Genomic DNA, 19,619 nt, shown 5'->3' on the forward strand with positions numbered 1-19,619 from the left:
CGTCTCACCGCGTCTTTCCTTTACCTACTCTCACCAGCACTCTGAAATGTTTTAATGGCTTCATAAAAACCATGAATAAAAGCTCATTTTGTGTTTTTATGCACTTTTCCACTCAGACAATGTGTCGCAGCAACGCAGTGAGGCCCATGTTTACCACGTCTGCAAATTAATTAAAACGAGATGGCCCGATGGACCGATTACATCGAGGGCTGATGAATGTGACAAAAATGATGGAAGATTACCGGACCGGGGAGGTGAGAGGATCATACAAATATGATAATTCATGCAGATCTGATAAACTATACTGCGAAAAAAACAAACTGATTATCTATGACCTTTAAACTTGTATTGGATCAATCGTCAGTCAAATGTCAGTCAGTAGAACATTGTAAAGAGACAAGAGTTGATTTGACATTTTATCTCCACTACTGGAGCCATCTTAAATCTGATTTTATTCAAGAAAATGAAAAAAATGTTTTTCTTGACGAAGATTAATCGTTTCTGAAAGGTTGGAGGAATTATTGTGACTGCTGAAAGGGAACATGTACTGGTTTGAATCAAAATGATATGCATTTTTCAACTTGGTAATTCATATGTCAGACATCATACAATGTCAATCGATTTCAAATACAAAATACTTTAAATCGGGACCTCAGTGTATCGTTGACACTAAAATTACTCGACCAACTTTGGCAATTTGATCTGTGCAACTGGCACCAATACCAACATATACCAGAAAATCAGTACAAAATTGTGGGAAGTTATTTTCTGAGCTTGGTTCCAGTGGATGTCTAATTCTATACAGAATCAATAGGATATGCTAATAACTAAGGCTTTACATTCCAAAGGGCTCATCTCCTTTATGTACAAACTACGTCAAACAAACGAGTCAACAAATCGATCAGAGGCGAACGAAAGTTGAAGTCTGTCCATTCGTCCACCCATGCCACCAAAGAAATGAGCTTTGATGAGCAAAGGAGTCCTGAAATGTTCCCTGAAAAGATATTTGTTCCACCCCCAGAGGTCGGTGGCTGGAACGGCAAGGGAGGTGTCATATTGAGAAGCGAGAAAAGAAAGCTGTGGGCAAAAGGTTTAAAGTGGCTGTCCTTCGGAAAGGCGGAGAGCGGCTGACAGATAGCGAGCAGGGGCCTCGAGAAGACGGGATTGAAAAAAATAGAACAGAGAGAGGTAAAGAAGTGGTGGGAAATGGTAGAGTGGTAAAGAGAAGACGGGTGAGGAGGGGGGGGATTAGCTAGTCGGGTATGTTGGAGCTTTGGTCCCCTTGGCTGCGATAGGAACGTTGAATTATTCATGCAGCAACAAGGACAAAATCATTTTTTATATTGTGACCAGTGCTATGCAGTGTCTTACATCTTTGAATCAAAATGAGTCCGAAACAATGGGTTTCTTGCCATATTAGCTTGATCAGAAATGGCAGCGAGCAAGGTGTTCTGAGCCGCCAAACCTTCACTAGTAGTACCTCGACTAACTTTAACGCCTTATAACTTCAATGAAGCTCATATCAAGGAATTCACTGTTCTCTAAATTGTGTGTTTGCCAATAAACAGCATTCTGGCCAGTATTAGAAACGGGGCAAAGGAGGTGGAGGGGGTTGGCTAGTCGGATATGAGGGCGACTATTGGACCCCTGCACCTACTGTTAAAGTCACAGTGTGAAGCTGCTGCCCGGGCAGATACGAGCATTGATGTTGTTGAATAATTCAACAGCAGCAGCACCAGCACCAGCAGCAGCAGCAAGGACACGAGGCCGTGTTGATACAGCGACGTGTGGACGGGGGGATTTGCGGAGGCCTTAAGAGAGGAAGGCGAGAGGGAAATAGCAGAAGTTAATCCACATAACTGCAAGATCTGACCTCAGGAGCCTGCGGGATCCAAACTACTCCCTGGCCGAGAGATCATTTATCCTCGTCAGAGACCCGTCGTCCATTCAAGGCTTCAACACGGTGCAAAAAGGCAGCGGACAGTTAATTTAAAGTGGAAGAATAATAGATGTGGCACTCAAAAAAAGTTAGGCATCCCAATAAGTAAGACCCCCATCTAAGATGGGGAAATTCTGGACCTACTCCCGTCCTGTAGGTGGCGTCAATGCTTGCTACCAAGTCAAAGTGAGCCGCACACGTTTGAGCACCTGATATCTACCACGACTATTATTTTTTGATTGAACCACAAACACGTGGTGTTAGGGTTGAATAGATTAGGTTGATCATATTATCATGTTGGAATGTAATCTGTAATAATTAACCTAAGATTGTCCTGTCTTAACAAAGTAGTAGAACAAAGTGCTAAGATCCTTTGCACTGATTGACCAACTGTAGAAGACGCAATCAAAGTTGTTCTGTCTACTCAACATCGTAAAACAACCCCTGCTATGATGTGATCAGAGGCCAGGGGTTTCACCCCATCCTGCCCACTCACACCCCCACCCTGTTTCTCTCAATAAAAAGGCTCTTGCAAGAGGCCCGAGTCAGACCTCATTTGATCATCGCTGTATGCACAGCGACGAATGACTCTCCACTTGCAAGTGTTTAAAAAGGGCATACTGTCTCCCGTTGTGGTTCTTGCAAAAATAAATTAGAGTCAGAACATCTCTAACACATGGTGTGATTATCAAGGCAGAAGTGGATTGCCGCTAAAATGTTCAGCCAGCAGATAAAAAAAAATTGCCAACGTCACTCGGTAGTCCAATTGGTTCAGGCCACATCCCTTGATGAGCAACGGACATTCGCGTTTTTTATTGAGCGCCGCATGTATGACATCCTGACACGTTTTTTTATAAGCTATTTGTAAGGTACGCGTCAGGTCATATATTGAGCAGCCTCCAGATGGAAACTCATGTAAATGTGTGACATTTTAAACCGGAGGCTAAGCGGTCACCACGAGCTGCGTTATTATCTGCGCCTCCTTTTCACCCCTACGCCTTGTACGGCAAGAAGGCCTCATTAGATGCTAGAGAATGTACATGAGGTTCTATAAGACTATGCCTGTGTGGTTATGTGGGTGTGTAGACGGAACCTTTCAAAAATCCGCCCTGGAAAGAGTTAACGTGGCCACGTATGATACGGCGTCGGCGCTAATGGGAAGCGGGCCGCTGGCTGCGAGGAAGCAGGCCGACGAGGGATTACACTGGGAAGTGATCACAGGGAAGTCTTGATCAGAGACGCCGAGGCACCAGGCAGCTCATTACGGGCTGCAGTGAGCTCAGTGGCGTGCTGCAGCAAACAGGAAGTGGAGTACACTCACTTGCTGCTCTTGCGGCGTAATTAAAAACTATTGTTTGTATGCAAAAACAAAAACAGGCTATTTGTCCTTTTTGTTAAAAAATACGCTACTTGATAATGAAACCATCATTTGACGATTCTCAGACTCGACTCCTTTGTGTTCACGCATAGTAGTAAAAAAAACAAAAATAAAGTATGATGCCATGCCTGTCTCTTAGTGGTAAGTCGCCCACTTCAAACACACAATATTTTTATATATCATACTCAGAGCCCAGGATGTATTTGCTTCGGTATTTGGGGCGCGGTATCAAAACACATTTTCAATGAGGATAGAAATCCTGGAATTATTAACAAGACAAAAGACAAACTTTTTTTAAATGTACTTTAACCTTGCACTCATTTTTTTGTCTTTTTTTTTACATATTTACCAGTTATTTTCACAAATATTTTAGCTATTTTGTACATTAATTATTTTCTATATTTTTTAGACAGTTTTATCTAACTTGTTGCCCAAATGTAATATTTTTCTACAAATTAACATTTTACCAATGTAAAATAATTTTGGGGGCATACAAATTGTTGAAAATGCAGAAATTCTTTTTCAAATTGACCCCAAAATTTTGTGGAAACCATACGTAATTTATCTATACAGCGATTGTGTAAGGAATAGAGTACGTGGTTGATATGCACAAAAGCTGCTAGTGTCTTTGTTGTGCCAAAGTGTGTGATTTAATCAAGTTAGCCACCGCCACCGCTGATCTGTCACGTGCGGCAGTACCTTTGATGGGATTCCGCGTGATTCAAATTAGCGCAGTGGCGGCGGATGAAACGCATAATTTTACCTTCACATGTAAAAAGCTTAGAAGTCGGCATATGAGATCCTGATGGGAAGTGACTCAAAGCAGCCATCCTGGAATAATTGCTATAATTTCTATGAAAGACGTATTTTGGTGATGAATGCAATGGGAAAATGAAAGTGACGAGCTAAACTGTACTGAAATAGGCTTGTTTGGGGATAAAATATACTTTACTCATAAGATGAAGTCGTAGTAACTAAGTTCCAAGTCGTCTTCAAATTACTGCAGTAAAAATCATTCTCATAATCTTATCATCACAAAACTGAATCGGCTCAAGTTGAAGTCAAGTTGAATCTTTGGGGAGTTTTAGCCAAGCAAGTTTTAAAATTGGTGATTTGAGTCCCGCTCGAGTCTCCCCAGTTGCTAACAGACGACTTCGAGCTAACAGTTGATAGTCAAGATAGCTAGCAAATACGTGATTAGCTGTAAACAAAGCACTCCTTCATTTTAGTTACACGAATTATAATCAATGATCGTTAGCTTGTGTCAACATTAATTCATAGCCCTTTAAGGAGAAACTACCTGTTACGAAGTTTTTCACAAACTTAAAGGAAAAAATGAATATTCCATCTAAATTCCAGACACTCTTTCAAAGAACTATTTTCTCCTTCAGCTAATTACCTTTCCATTAAATTTTCAGCGGTGGCTCCGCAATCATGTTTAAATCACGACAGGGGAGAAATGTAAGAGGCCAACCACGACGACAATGATGGTAATTGTACTTTAAGATCAGGAAGATATCAGAAAATGTGATTTAAATGGCAATTATTTTGCCCAATGATGCCTTAATGATATGAGTGAACATTATTTCACCTCTGAAATGAAGACAGTTGCTTACTGGGTTTGTGATCTCAAAAACTTCCTGGTCAGTTCTGTTTTGAATCGAAAAAATACAAAGTCTCAGACAAGGTCCTTGACAAGCGACAGAATGGCCTCGAAATTGGCAAAAATGTAAAAGTCGGCAAACAAATTCAGTCAATCATAAATATCATGAAATTGCTTTCCATTTCAATGCATTAAATTTATTTTAACACCTCGTTTCTCAAGGAAATAAAAGGTAGCCCAAACACCAATAATGATATTCATAAGGACTGAAGTCGGCGATGCACTGCTTTATTGACAGGACTGCTTCGGTTTTAATATCTTTTTTGGGGTTGGCATTTGAGCAGTTTTATTACCGTCACCAAGATCTGTGTATCTTTTTTTGTTTTTGTTTTTTTTGTATCATCAAAAATGTTTGCACAAAACTTTTGTTTGGGTGTTTCATGGAGAAAATAACCCATAAATTATGACCCATAATAAATCGTCTGATATTATTGACACGTTTATTTCTTGACTTGAGCATGAGGGACCTTCACCACCGGAGCCGCATCATCAAAACCAAGCAGCGGATGACTTGTTTTTCGTCTATGTCAGCTTTAAAAAATTCCCACGTTGGTCATAAACGTCGGCAGTCCGTTTAAAACACTCCGCACGCTCCCATTAGAAAAAAAAAAGAAGATAAAATCTTATCAAAGAATGTAGCAATGACCCCGGACCACCCAAAGACACTGGTTGTCGATTAAACATCGAGATGAAAGTAAATAATTCTGCTAAAACAACAGACAGAGATGGTGTCGGCATTTGCAGCTGTTCAAACACGTCTTTTGGCGGTGGCTTCCCGTGTAATTATGTCCATGTCACAATGTAATCTACACTCATTGGGGCTTAATTGCGGCTAAATGACACGAGAGCCTTCCTCCCCTTCATATTGCTGCATATACAGCAGGATAAATCTTTCTTTTGCATAATTTTCCAAACAAAGTGCTAACTAGTTAATTAGTTAACTAACTAGCTAAATAGCCCACTGATAGCTAATGTTAGCGACCCAACGAGATAGTAAAGTACTAAATAATGATCATTCTTGACATTCGAGCAGTCACACTTTTGTCAAGGGGCATCTTTACGTCTTTTACGTTGCTAAAGGCAGGATGACGCCTTTGCTGTTTTAGCAGTGGAGGAGTTCGACGCCTGCGGTCACACAGGATCAGATGCTTGCAATTGGAATTAGTGGCAGTCTTCTCGGCGGCGGCAAGGATTAAACGTTGGTGAGCTTCTAAGGCCTCATACCTCGGAGGCATGTGAGAAGTTAATCAAATGTGTTGAGGGAAGTTTATTTATCCACCCCCAGTGTCGTGGACATGCTAAAAATGGCAAGAGCATCCCTCTAAATATAAAGGCAAGCTAGCAAACTAACCATTTCACTTGCATTACTCCCTCAAAACATTTTGTGCATTTTAATCACGTACACGCGTGCTCAGTAGAAAAAAAGCAGTCGGAATAAAGTCTTGTCGATGGTCATCCACAGAGAGCAAGTTTTTTTTTTCCTTGTGTATTCCTGAATCATCTGATACTTAAGCCAAGTACATAAAATGTCAACACCCATCCAGGAGACTATTTAAACTGTCAAAGTTGCTTTACAGTAAACCCGCAGTGGGCAAGCACGCTTCGATTCGCTTATTACGGCGGTAATGTTCCTTCGGGTTGTTAAAATGAAGAGTAATGTACTGTAAAAGCTGCAGAGGTCAAATATGTACGATACACGGTAATAAACTGGCATGTTGAAAGAGCCTCGTGCACACGCCGACATGCAGGAGTGACAAAACGTGGGACTGCTCAGTAAACAATAGCCATAATAAATATTATCATATACTAGAGTAAGATAATCACAAAATTCGATTTTCTTTTTCCAATTAGTTTCTTTTAGCACAAATGCATTTTCAAACACAATTGTTTTTTAGCTTTTAGTTTTTTTTTTGTTTGGTCTGTTTTGCTGTGTGCCTAACTTGAGACAAAAACTAAAAAAAAAAAGAGGAATATGGATGAGTCGCTGATGCGCCGCCGGGTGTCACCTCCATGACGAGCACATGCACTCGGGTTGCGTCGACATGAGTTTTGCTGGCAGCGTTTGAATGGCCAAGTGTTTCCTTTTCAGCCGAGTGCTCTCCGCAACTGTTTGGAAAATTTTACTTTGTATGGAGGATGGCGACGATGGGCTTTTTCCAGGCGCTCAATGCACTGGTGTTTTCCGCTTTTTTAAAATCACAGATTTAGTTAGCTATGATTAAGTTAAGATTAGTTCTTTCCTTGACAATGCTTGTTACGCCAATCACATCTAAAAACAAGCTCCCCATTGAAATGAATGAAAATGGCATTAATGCGTTCCATTCTCCCCAAAAATAACACAAATGTGTCATTTGTTTTTAATGAATGAGAAAACTGGCACCCAACAGTATAAAATTATACTTCATAAAAACATTGTAACTACATAACTAAATACAATTCAAAAGAATTCAACCGTTTTTGTGACACTTTGCAACAAGTGAATGGCTTTCCAGTTAACTTTGACTGAGTGGCATTTAACAGCTCCTTTTTGAAGAATTGTTGCTGCCTGGTGCTTTCTGTATTTGGATATATGGGAACTGGATGAAAGCATTACTGTGAAGCAGTAAAAAAAATATTGCTTTCAATTAAAATACGTTGAATTTGCATCAAACATCAAAGGCACATCTGCCTTGTCTGCGCTCATGTCCATTTCAGTTCTTCTCTTTTTGTTCTGTTTACTTCCAAAATGAGGCCAAAAGCTTTACAAAAACACCCCCCACACACACACACACACACACAGTCACACAAAAAGCATCTTTAAATGAATACTGAGCTCCATGTTGGGATTTAGCGCTGCCCGATGAGCCCCTGACTGATGTTGGAAGGGGGAAAATCATTTTTCAGAAATAAAAACAAGCCTCTGCAAGACACCGCCTTCACAGTCATGTTTGACCTGAGCCGCAAAATGTCATTTCACTCGTGAAAATAGCAGGCTCTCCTCTGTTTATTTTGTTTATTTTATTTTCTCTATGCGGCACTATGGCGAGCAAACAGAATCGACCGCCTCGTATTGATTTCCTGTTTGTGTCCGTGTCTTTAACGCTGCCACAACGTACGCCACGGAAGAAGCAAGTATACTATACGCAATTAAAAAAAAAAAACTTTTTGTTGCACTCAGCAATAAAGCGGAATGTACTTAAACAACTATAGTATCAGATATATTCACATCCAGATTTTGTGGCGACAAACTTGAAAGTTGAAACCCTACTTTGGAAACCTAACCCGTTTGAAGCCCTATCACGGTTTACCACATGCAGTAAACATGGACGTTATGAGGCACGTGCAGTCACCACGGTATCAGGCGTGCACTGTCATCGGCACGTAGAAAGGCCGAGCGATGAAGCGCACTTTGTCTATTTCATATGGAAAACAGACAGCAAATTACCACCTGAGACGAGCGCGGTGACTGATTGCGGCCCCGCCGACTTTTAGGACGTGCCCGATAAACTGATTTTGACATTTTATTAATGGGGGGAGCTGTCAGCACGGTCAGGCGCAAATCTTCATTCAATCACATTGACATTATTATTCTGATTGTGCATCAAGAAAAAGGAATCAACTGACACAATAATCAGTTTTTATGGCATGGGCTTGTGCACAACAGCGATGAATACTCGCCTCGAGTGTACACAGGAGGATACTCAATGGATGTAACGAAGGCAATAGGTACACTTGCATAATCCAATCATGGCAAGACAAGAGCGCCAGTGAAGCTTCACATATTTGTGGGTCAGTATTTGCTAATTATTAATAATATTTGTGAAAATGGTTTGATGCCTTGCTTTTCTAATTTAGGTGTGTGGAAAAAGAATGAAATTCGTCAAAGTACTTGTTGCTGACACTTCACAGTGAATTTGTGCAAGAAATTAAAGCAAACGCAGAAGGTGTGAGATGTGAGTGCGTGTAAAGCGGCAGCAGGTCTCTTTCACACTAACACGAAAAAAAATTGCTGCTATTTTGATGTTTACTGCGGTGCGATGTGAACCCTGAGGAAAGTTTACGCTCCAGATGTTGTTTGTTGAATTTTTTCACTTCAAGACATTTTTTGAGCCATGCAGCTCCAAAACTTGTTTTATGCTTCCTCGGCACAAAACTTTGGCCCATTGAAGATTCCACAAATTCAGCTTGGAGGGAAACCAAAAAAAAAAAAGAATCAGATTTACACTACGGACCTCTGCCACGGCCGAATGTTCTAGAACCAAGTAGAAGTCAAAACGTGCAGCACTACTCCAGTCCTACAGGTGACACATTACATTGCAAAATATATTCTAAGCCTAGTTTGAAAACCTCAGACTTTTGTGATTCGGAAAAAATCATTCTACAACCTTACGATGATTTGAATTGACAAATGAGATTATTAGACAATTTAGATTCAGAGAACACACTCAGACACAGCAAAGAAGCTCCTCGACGGAGGTTAATAAAAAAGAAAGCATTAGATGACACCAGAGAACAGAACGTGTTCCGGATGGCCGTCATCTGTTTAAGTGTCCAACACGACCCTCGACGCCCCCGCCACCCGCCACCCGCCACTTAATCACAGCGAGGCCACGCCGGGTTAAGTGGCAGCGTGACCTCCTCGGGGTCAACGAGCACGCCCCTGCGAGATGGCGCGGTTGCGCGCTCCGTCAGGGGGCGTGTCGCCCAAGCCAGCAGCCGTAGGGTGAGGTGATGCGGAATAAACTCTGCTCTTCATCCACAAGTCATGTGTGAGAAGAAGTGCTAATGAGATCTAAAGCACCCACTGTAATTAGAAGCTGTCAAGGAGGAGGACAATTAAGTGGCGCTTTCCGCAGCCCCCCTTGAAGCACCCCTGTCTCCCCCCGCCTTCCATCCAAAAGATTGATGACGCCTCATCCTTAGCAAATAAATCTCCTTATAAGCATAAAGGCTAGCGTTTTGAAACCCAAAACTAGTTTTGAAACCACGTGAAACCAACAAATCTAGTGGCACCCCTTTGTCTTGGCGACTATAAAAATAACAGCAAAAGAGAGATAGAATGTGTTTCAATCTGGAATAAGAAGCATCCGTGAATGAAGCGCATCCCGAAGGAAATCGAAAGCTACCCCGTCAAGCCTCTTCCCGGGGTCTCGCACTTCTTCATGTGGCGATGAAGGCTTTGGGGGGCAGTAAGCTGATAGCTCTACGCTCTAATGCGGTTGAGAAGCAGTGCGGTGAAAAGGCTGCCGGGACCGACGCCAGATAAGGTCAGGGAGAAAAGGGGATTTGCCATCTTTTTTCCCGGGGGATTTGATAAGTAGGCCGTCGGTGTCACCCCGCTAACACCTCGGGCTTAGTGGTAACTATAGCACGTGTTCACCGGAGCGCTGTAGATTTTTTTTGGGAGGGGGACCAGGCAATTATGATACAACAGAGGACAATACATGCTTTGCTAAAAAATTACTGAATAAGACTATTTTGAAGTCATAGTTATTTAAATTAAAAAATATAAACAATTGTGAATATTTGTCATTAAAAGGTAGTTTTCAAATAAAACAGAGGTAACAAGACATCATTTAAGGGCCCTCCTTAGACAAGAGGCCACCTTTCATTCGCTGCAATAACATTCTTTGTGGAAGCTGCTGCTCAAGTCGTCGTCCGACCTCAGACGTTAATTAGAGCCTCGGCGCAACATCGAGGAGATTTATTCCAATTAGTCGTGTCATTATCCACCACGATGGCGTCGCTAAATTTTACTTATCGATGTCTGCCGGCTGACATTGCGTCTCGCTCTGTCACGCAGACCGAAGCATGCGGGATGATTGAGAGAAAGTTTGCTGATTCACAATGAGTCTGAATTCTCAACTTTATGGCACTCACATGATTTATTATGCAGGTTTTGTTTTACTACCAAGTGTCATACTCATGAACTTACCATGAACTTACCTTTCTTGGGAACTTTTATCATTCATTGAAAAATGTTGTGATCTTTCTTAAACAATTCATACTTTCTAATACATACAATACAACCAAATTCACAGGCATATATTCTTTGTCCTCTGACAAAAATAACGTATTTATTTCAACCTACCTGATGATATCTGTATGTATGTTTGTATCTTACTGCCTGGTGGGAATGTGTTTGTTTTCTCTGCTTTGTTGTTAGCTGTTGTCAATGCTTATAAGTGTTCTCTCTTTACATATATTGACTTGCCTTGTGTATGAAATGTGCTATATAAATAAAGCTGTCTTGTCTTACCTTGCTAATGTAAAACATATCAGTGTTGAGTGTTATAAAGACTTACTAATGCTTATGTGCTCCGGCGGCGCGTCACTTACGTCAACACAAACGTGTTCGTCCTTCTGGCAGGCTGTCGACACGGGAGGTGCCATTATCATCGCATTATGCCTCATCTGGGCCCCGCTTTTCTTGACATTTCCCGTTCTGGGGCTCGGGGGAGAGAAGTGTAGCACTCGGCCGCCTGTCGTGGTAGAACGAGAGCGAGGGGCGATTAAGATGCTTTTTAGATATTTCCTGGAACCATTCGACGGATAGTTTGTCTCCATCTGGCACTTACCATATTCCCACACAGAATTCCCATACTTGAGCAGGAAACGGCGTGTTTATTTGTTTTTGTCGTTCTCTTTTAGTCGAAACTAACGCAAAATGATGCTCGAGCTCCTTCATTCTCTAGCCGCCATTACCTCCGAATCACTCAAGTGGCGCTGTACTTACCCGCCAACTATACTGTTGTCTCTCTGTATATAAATTATTATTTTTTTACAACCATAGTCATTTTTTGCATCCCATGAAACAAAACAACCTATTTATTTCTTTTTTTTTTTCTTTATCGCGAAGCCTTTCTTTCTAATTCTACATCTAGCTAATTATTTTAAAACCTAACGGTTCTTGGTTAGCAAATGGAGCGAGGCCGACTCCTTCTTCGTTGGTGTTTTAGGCGCAACTTTCTTCTTCGGGTGTACCACACTAACCACACTACGCCTCAAGAGGCCAAGACGAGCATAGCAGGGATAGAAAAGTAAACAAAAGACTACATAAACAATTGGGCAGTACATATAGCAAATAAAGGGTAGTACAACTCGTATAAGTGATACTTTACGACACAATGTTCTCAATTACGAATGACAGCATGTTTCAACCCATTTTATCTCTAATAATAAACACAAAACACATTCAGGAAATTGATATAAAAACATGCAAAATCAAAACATATAAATAACAATCTAGTTTGGAATGCATGCCTCAACAAATGTGTTACTAACTCCTTTTGAAAAATGTCCACTGTAGAGACAGTTGTGACTTCCAAAGGGAGTCCATTTAACAATTGGATGGTGCGAGACTGCAAGCCTCTATCACCTTTAATTATTCATCTCTTGTGAAGAACATGAACTAAAAAGCAGTGAGCAGACTGCAATGACCTAACTGGATAATAAAATTACACCAAATCCACTAAGTATGGAGGAGCCTGGCCATTGAGGGCTCTGTAAGTCATATTTTGCACCAAATCATAAAATGAACAGGAAGCCGCTGCAAAGACGACAGATCGGGTGCCAAGTGGCAGATTTCTAATCTAGCTGGAGACCGTCTAATGAAGTTTTGTTGAAACAGCTGAAGAGGGAATTGGAATAGTTAAGGCATGAGAAGACAAGGACCTGAATGATCTTTTCAAGTTCAAAATGATATGACAACACATCTGGTTCATGAACTGGTGAAGTTTAAATTGTAACTTCACTGCATCCAAACAGTATCAACATGGTGTGTGGAGTATATATATGTGTGTGTGCAACCTCCATGAGAAAGGTCATGGCGGCAAGGAGTGGCGGGGGGCACTGATGGAATTAACGGCCACAAGATGTGCGCCCAGGATTTATCGCATCTTGGCCGATCCCACGGAGGAAGCACAAATGTGCTTCACACGGCACACACAAACAACACCTGTGTCTATGTGTGTTATTGTGAGCCAGAAAAATAATGTACGCTAGCAAAGTGAGATCACACACTTCTTTGGACACTCGACCTTCTCCAGAAAGCACATTTCTTTCCTTTTGACGTTTTTAGCAACCCTACTATTAATCTCCGGTGGAATTGAAGCGGAGGGGATGTGAGAAGAAAAAAAACGGGGCTCTCGTGTACAGGGGATGTCAGAGCCATCGATTGACGGGGAGACTGTAAACAATGCGGGCAGAAGATCCAATGATTTATCCTCTGGTGATAAAAAGGCCGTTGGGTTGTTCTGCTTCGATAGTCATGGGGTGGGGGGGGTGTAAGGCCAGGTAATGGAAATCTACCAGAGTGAGCAGCTAGGTGTGATCAGATAATAATGCCTTTTACACTTGCTGATGTGCCTTATCCAAGGTTACTTGTACTGTAGTACGCTCCCTGTTTCTGTTAACGCCACATCATTTCAGAGAAACTCTGAGTTTGAAGTCCTCATTAAAAGCCCTCGTTGGAAACCTAAGCCCAAGAGAGTAGACGCCATAGCTTGAAACCCTAATTCTAAATTGACAGCCTCTTTCAAAACCATACCTTGCTTTTAAATCCACTCTCAAAACTTTGTGTCCTTTGCATGCATTTAGGAGAGTCAACGTTATTGGCATCAACATTTTGTTTCGAAATGGCTAAATTGTTATGTTTACATGTGCCTTTTGCCAGAATTTCCATGTGCCTGTTTGCACGCAAACACAGAATTTGTTTGTCTTGCTGGAACGTTCGCGTGTGACGATTTGTTCTCATTTGTTTTATGCACAGACACACACACACACAGATCAACAAATCAAAAAGCGAGAGGTGGGGGGCGAGGGTGCGGGCAAGCACCGGCACCAAATGTTACACAGCTTGCCTGTAAATCCATGCAATATTAATTGGATAGATTATTCTCCTCTCGTCACAGAGCCCAAAAGACCCAAAGACGCTTCTGTTTTTGCTTCTATTTGTAGTTGTTGAGAATTTGTAAAAGGGAGGATGCTATTATTGAAAGTTCCCCAGCAGATTGCTTGAAAGTACAGACTGTCGACCACACATGCTGTTCAGGCGTCTAATTGCAGCTTCTACATCAGCGAGAATGTTTGCACGCAACCGCCCGTGTCGATGTTGTTTGAGGTCACTGTGCTTCGATAAAAAAGAAAAAAAAAATGTCCATATGCAGCAGAGTCTTGTCAGCACTCAGCTGCCGAGCGCTCGGGTTAGCGTCGCTAGCGCTCCTGTTTCCAAGGTGAGACTCCCCGCAGCAGATGGCAGCGTTGCAGATGCAGAGGTGACTAATAGCCCGATAGGCCCGGCCCAAATTGCAACCTGCTTCCCATGCCACCTGAGCAGATTGGAACGTGGCCCAATCTTATAAACAGCTCGGACGCTTGAAGCAACATGGAAGGGAAAATAATGACAGATTTATACAACGTCCATTTTGTCCCCGCAATGTTCCAATGTTGAAAAGTGTTAAAAATGTCATCATGAGTTCAAAGACTTCTACGGTTGCACACCTGCGAGGAGAAAATTGCTGCGATGCCGCCGCAGGGTGTTTTTGTGAGACTTTTTTTTTTTTTTTAAATGGACTCTGAACAAAGTGAGTCCTTTAAATGTCACCGCCTGCTCCCCAGCCTGAGATGACCGTCGCCATGTCATTTCAGGCTCAGCTGAGGACAAATGCAGTCATGACACGCGTGACTCACTTCATAACACACGCACACGGTATATTGTTTTATTTGAAGGGAAATCAGAATGAAACTAATAAGGACCATTGGTCATCTTATTAAGTGCACCTGAAATCTAGTTGGGTGCAGTTAAAAAGTGACAGATATCCATAAAATACAATTAAAAAATATGAAAATAAAGTGCGAATTAAGATGCTAAGATGGCCAAATAAAAACATGCTCAATATAAAACCTATCACCCGACCAAGCGATAAATCAACCAACTGATGAATAAAAATAAAAAAACCCTGCAAAACTGTCACTACACTATTTGCCAGCACACCTGCTGCGTTGTTTACGTCAACAAGCGCCGTCTCCTCACGCCTGGCAAATATATATCACGTTGTCAGCGCGTACGACTTATGAAGAGGCGTTTAGAGAGAGACGAAAAGCAATTTCCCGAGACAAAGCAAGACTATACAAGACAGCATGTATGCGTCAAGCACAGCGTGGGCGATGCAGTTGGGTACATTTTCATCATTGTGGTACAAACCCATAAGGGAGTTTCTAAGAAAAGTCTATCTCCTAAATATCGACTATATTGTCAGCGAAAGAATGGAAAGAAAGTACAACACTCGAAACGTTAAAATTTCGAGATTTCACCGACAACTCTCCAACTGTCTCCAACCTGTTAAATGGAAAAAACATTTCCAAATTTGGCATCGTGTGATGTCGCTTGCCTTGAACCTTCAACTCTACGCCTTTGATGACCAAAGGTGGACAATTCCAGATAATTGGAGTGAAGAGCTGGCGCGTTCATAAGAACATAAGATTCTCTGGCACGCAAGCAGAATATTGGATCCCCCCCCCGCCTAAACGTCAATAAAAGGCCGGGTCATTAAAGCGAATACATATGCTTTATTTGAAGAGCAGCACTACTGTAGGCTCTTTTATTATTGACACTATTGCGCTGACACACACACTCCGCCGCTCAACGCAATGAGTCTTGCGTTGAAGTCGACACTAATAGAGACACAGCTCAGTTCAAACGGATTAAAAAAAAAATATATTGAATGTACACCACTTCTCTTTAGGCTTTTGCGCTACATTGGCTTCTGGTATGATATCTAAATCCCAGAGGCTATCTTCTTTATGCCTACAAGTGAAGGCAGCGTTTTTTGCTGAAAGAGCAAAAAAGCAAATCAAGAGTGAGTAGAGTGTTGCCGCAGATTGAACAAACTATATCACATTTTTTTTTTTTTTTTTTATTACTATTACAGCTGCTGCTTTGCTGACATGAGACTCGTGGCAATAAAAGCACAACCTATTATCATCAACTACGTGCAGGAATATATTTGGATTTTGTGTTATGGCGCACCAAGCATTTTAGAAAGACTACATTGTTGAAACTGGCATGCAGGGGTTGTGCTGATTTGTATTCACGTGAAGGAATAATCGGAAGGTAACATGTGTAAACATTCCATTTCTTCATCTGCTAATGTATATATGCACAAGGCCAGGTGTGCAGCTCCGTGAGATTATTCGCATTTGCTCTCTGGAGCCGGTTAATGAGTTTATTTCTGAGGCAAATGAAGAGCTGGCATTGTTGTTCTTGGCGACAGAGCGGCGAGGTGGAGCGATGTGCGTCCACTGAGCACCTCCCGCGGATTAATGACTTCCCTAGAAAGGCAGGACAGGTTCAACTACTCTTGATTACAAATAAAAGTTTCCCTGAAAGCCAACAATCAGCCACCGGTGAACTCTGCAGACAGCATCATTTGTATGTCGCCGAGCGGCAAAGCAGTGATGCGTGAATTTGCCGCCGCCCGGGAACGATTTGTTTACCTTTGACAAATGACCAATAAATAAAGTCATCGTGCTAAGAAGATGAGTTGTGGTAAAAGAGGAGACGAGATGAGGAAGTGCATCAGTGTATTTCTTGTCACTGTGGTAAATAGCAGTAAAAAATTTGAGGATGGTAATGTCTTTTATATGCATTGCTCACAATAGCTAACAATCAATTAAAAATTACTTTTTTAGGGCAACTATGTTAACACCGTGATATGAAAACCAAGATTAATTGTTGACCTATAACCTATACAGTCCGATTAAAACAAACTATTTTAGAAAGGGGTGAGAAAAACTGAGTTGCAAAAGTGTGCACACCCTCTAACAACTGGGAATGTTGATGTAATTCAAATGTAAATAAAGTCCAGTATCATACTAATAGAGAAATCAATTATAGATATCCTAACCCAATATATGGAAACTTATGGCTCACCACTTAAGTCGTATTAAGCGCAAGCGGGCTATTTTCACAGTTTCTGCAGATATGTCTTCATGTGGAGCAGCCAGTCAGCATTCTTACTTGCATACGCTGTAAGCTGTAAATTGGTCCATACTGTACGCAAACGTCTTCAGGGACTTCCATTCATCAGGGGGTGGATGAGGAGTCCAGTTGAGGTTTTCCCTATTGACGTGCTCCTTACTGTCTCCTTGACAAATTCTCCAAATTAGCACACGTGAAACAAGAAAATATATATATTTTTTTCCCCATTACTGCACCATGCCGGTCTCCACAACTACATAACTGCAGCGCATATGTAAATCAAGCCTCACCATGCTCTCGAAGTTGCACTCCATGGAGTGGAAGCTTATCTTTTCTGCTTGTCCTCGCTATAATAATGACCCCAATTAAGTATTCCGCTCAGCTCTGTGATTGAGCTGCTGTTATCGCCACCGCCTAAACAACAAAATGCTTTCTTTTCTTCTCATCTGTCAGCTTCATTAGCAAACACAGGCGCCGGTCCGGGCTGACTCAAAGACGGCCGAGTGTATCTATCTGACCAAATCCGCGACACATTTCATTTTTTAAGTGATCATTTTATGGCTTTTGAAAGTATTATAATGCTCTTGCATATGGGGAAATCGGACACAAACGGCTCAAGCTAGCGTAGCGTTTTAAGCTAGGCTGGAGAACGTGAGGAAAGAGTCTATTTTATATTCTGCAATAAGTCATCCAGCCAGCGTGTTATTATACTGAGCATTTTGTAAAATGTCCTTTCGACTCGCTCTGTGGCGGCTGGAAAGTCGGCTTTCGAAAGGGAACCACACGGCCGGCGACAATTTAACATGCTGCGTAAATGTGTGCTAATCTTCTGCTATTTGGTGAAAATAACAGTGCGTGAATATAACCAACCCGCTTCACCTTCAGGTAGCTTGGGCTGAATTTATTGGATGGCATTTGGCCAGTAGGTGGAATGAGACCCTCAGCTTTTTTTGCCCATACGGATTGGTGCCCAAACAACCGCAAGGTCAGAATTCACAGTTATTTAACCTTTGACCTATGGTGGTTGTTTGTTTTTCTGCATCCAGAACCTTTTGATACATACGTACATGCATAGGCTACTCTAATTTTGCTCAAGTCATATACATTTGATTTTTCATGCCCTCCCCCAAAAAATGTCCAATGAAGACTGACATAATTGAGAGTGAAAGGAACCAATTAAGGATTGATTGTGTGTGTGTGTGTTTGCATCCATCCGTGTGTGCGAGTAAAATAAATCAATAGAGGTCAGTGCAAAACAAGAAGAGACTTTACAAGCCAAATGAAGACGTGTGATGTCATCACATTAACCTCATTTTAAGTAAAGAATAGAAACTACTAAGAGTGGAATGTGAACATTGCTGAACATACAAACGTTCATTCCTCTCATGTACCTTATTGATTGGGAACAATTCCCCGGAATCACCTCGTCTGTGTTGTCGTGGAGTCCTATTGATTTTGAACGACGTCCGACCCGAGGCCCTTGGGGTAATGGCTGATGCCTTTCTGTTGACCTATCAATCAAAAGGTTAAGTGAATGAATCTTTTTGAGTGGTTACATGTTGAGGTAGCTGAGCTGTACTGTAAAAAAAACAACAACATAGTTTTGGGCAAAAAAACATTTAAAAATTTCAAAAACTTTAAAATTTTGGGTTGTTTTTTTTCAATTTTTGAAATAAATTGGAATCATGACCTAAAATTTTGTACATTTATGAATAGAGGTAAAAAAAACATCTACTTAAAATTAGAGAAGAAAAAATTATCCATTTTTTCATGAAGTAATAAAACATCAACTAGGAATCTTAAACTAAAAGCTACTTTGCTCATAAATCTTTTTTTAATAACCTGCAGAATGTTCATCTAATGAAATCAAGTGTTTTATGTAAGTGTAAGTGCACTTTCCCAGTCTGTGTGTGTGTGTGTGTGTCTGTGTGTGTTGGGGGTTAATCAAGTCTACGTTCTTTGGCCCCATGCACACGCATCGCCACGGGCGCACACACACACATACACACACGAGCACAGCATGTGTGTGCGCGTCGCTTTAAATGAACGTTGCGGGGGGGCTCTGGCTGTCAGGACAAATCACGGTAAAACTCTCCGGAAGCTTCTGCCTGACCCTGCTGGAGGAAAAGGGGGAGGAGGAAGAAGGAGGATTGCAAACCCACCAACAGTGATGGAGGACGAATGTGGCCCTCTTTGTGTGTTTTGTAAGGAAATATGCAGATCATAAATATATCAGGCCCATTTACTTAGCAGGCCTCATCTGGAGACGGCGTCGTCACGCCGGCGCAAATGTCAATAAATCGAGAGCGGAATGGGTGTTCTCCGGCGTGTTTGACACACAAACGCTCCCTGGGCTGCGCTACAAATAGACGCGCTGACATTCTGTTGTGGTTTTATTAATTCATAAATGTCAGCCGGGATCACTGCAGAAGGCTTATTTACAAGGGACATTTGCAGGCCGGCATCCCCTCGTCCACTACCGTTTCCGCCGACCGGAGCATCCGTTTGTCCTATTTGGGCCCACCTCCTTGACATCTGTTTATGCCAGCATACCAAATTTACTTAAAAGTATCGGCAACCAAAAACCCAGGATTAGGTAAGGGTTAGGGTATTCTATTATTTGCCCCCCATGGGAAAATTACAGTATTGCCATGACAACATGGTATGACTCACTTCAGAA

At 41.7% G+C, this 19,619-nt stretch overlaps 1 protein-coding gene across 18 annotated transcripts in view; it reads right to left on the reverse strand.

The window, feature by feature from the left end:
- The window catches only part of LOC147042419 (MAM domain-containing glycosylphosphatidylinositol anchor protein 2), a 109,508-nt gene extending 97,550 nt beyond the window's left edge, over nucleotides 1-11,958 (reverse strand). For 12 of the 18 annotated variants that reach the window (XR_015068837.1, XR_015068836.1, XR_015068835.1 and 9 more), the window contains exons 1-2: nucleotides 11,538-11,957; nucleotides 11,299-11,441 (exon numbers count right to left, since the gene is read on the reverse strand). The gene's annotated coding sequence lies outside the window, so the exon portion shown is untranslated. Of the gene's footprint in view, nucleotides 1-11,298; nucleotides 11,442-11,537 lie in introns of all 18 variants that reach the window. The other 6 variants (XM_085937042.1, XM_085937041.1, XM_085937033.1 and 3 more) reach the window with 3 other exon arrangements.
- Nucleotides 11,959-19,619: the final 7,661 nt, after the last annotated feature.

The sequence above is a fragment of the Syngnathus leptorhynchus genome, chromosome 18, assembly GCF_054491065.1.
Source record: "Syngnathus leptorhynchus isolate UIUO chromosome 18, UIUO_Slep, whole genome shotgun sequence".
Lineage (NCBI taxonomy): Eukaryota > Metazoa > Chordata > Actinopteri > Syngnathiformes > Syngnathidae > Syngnathus > Syngnathus leptorhynchus.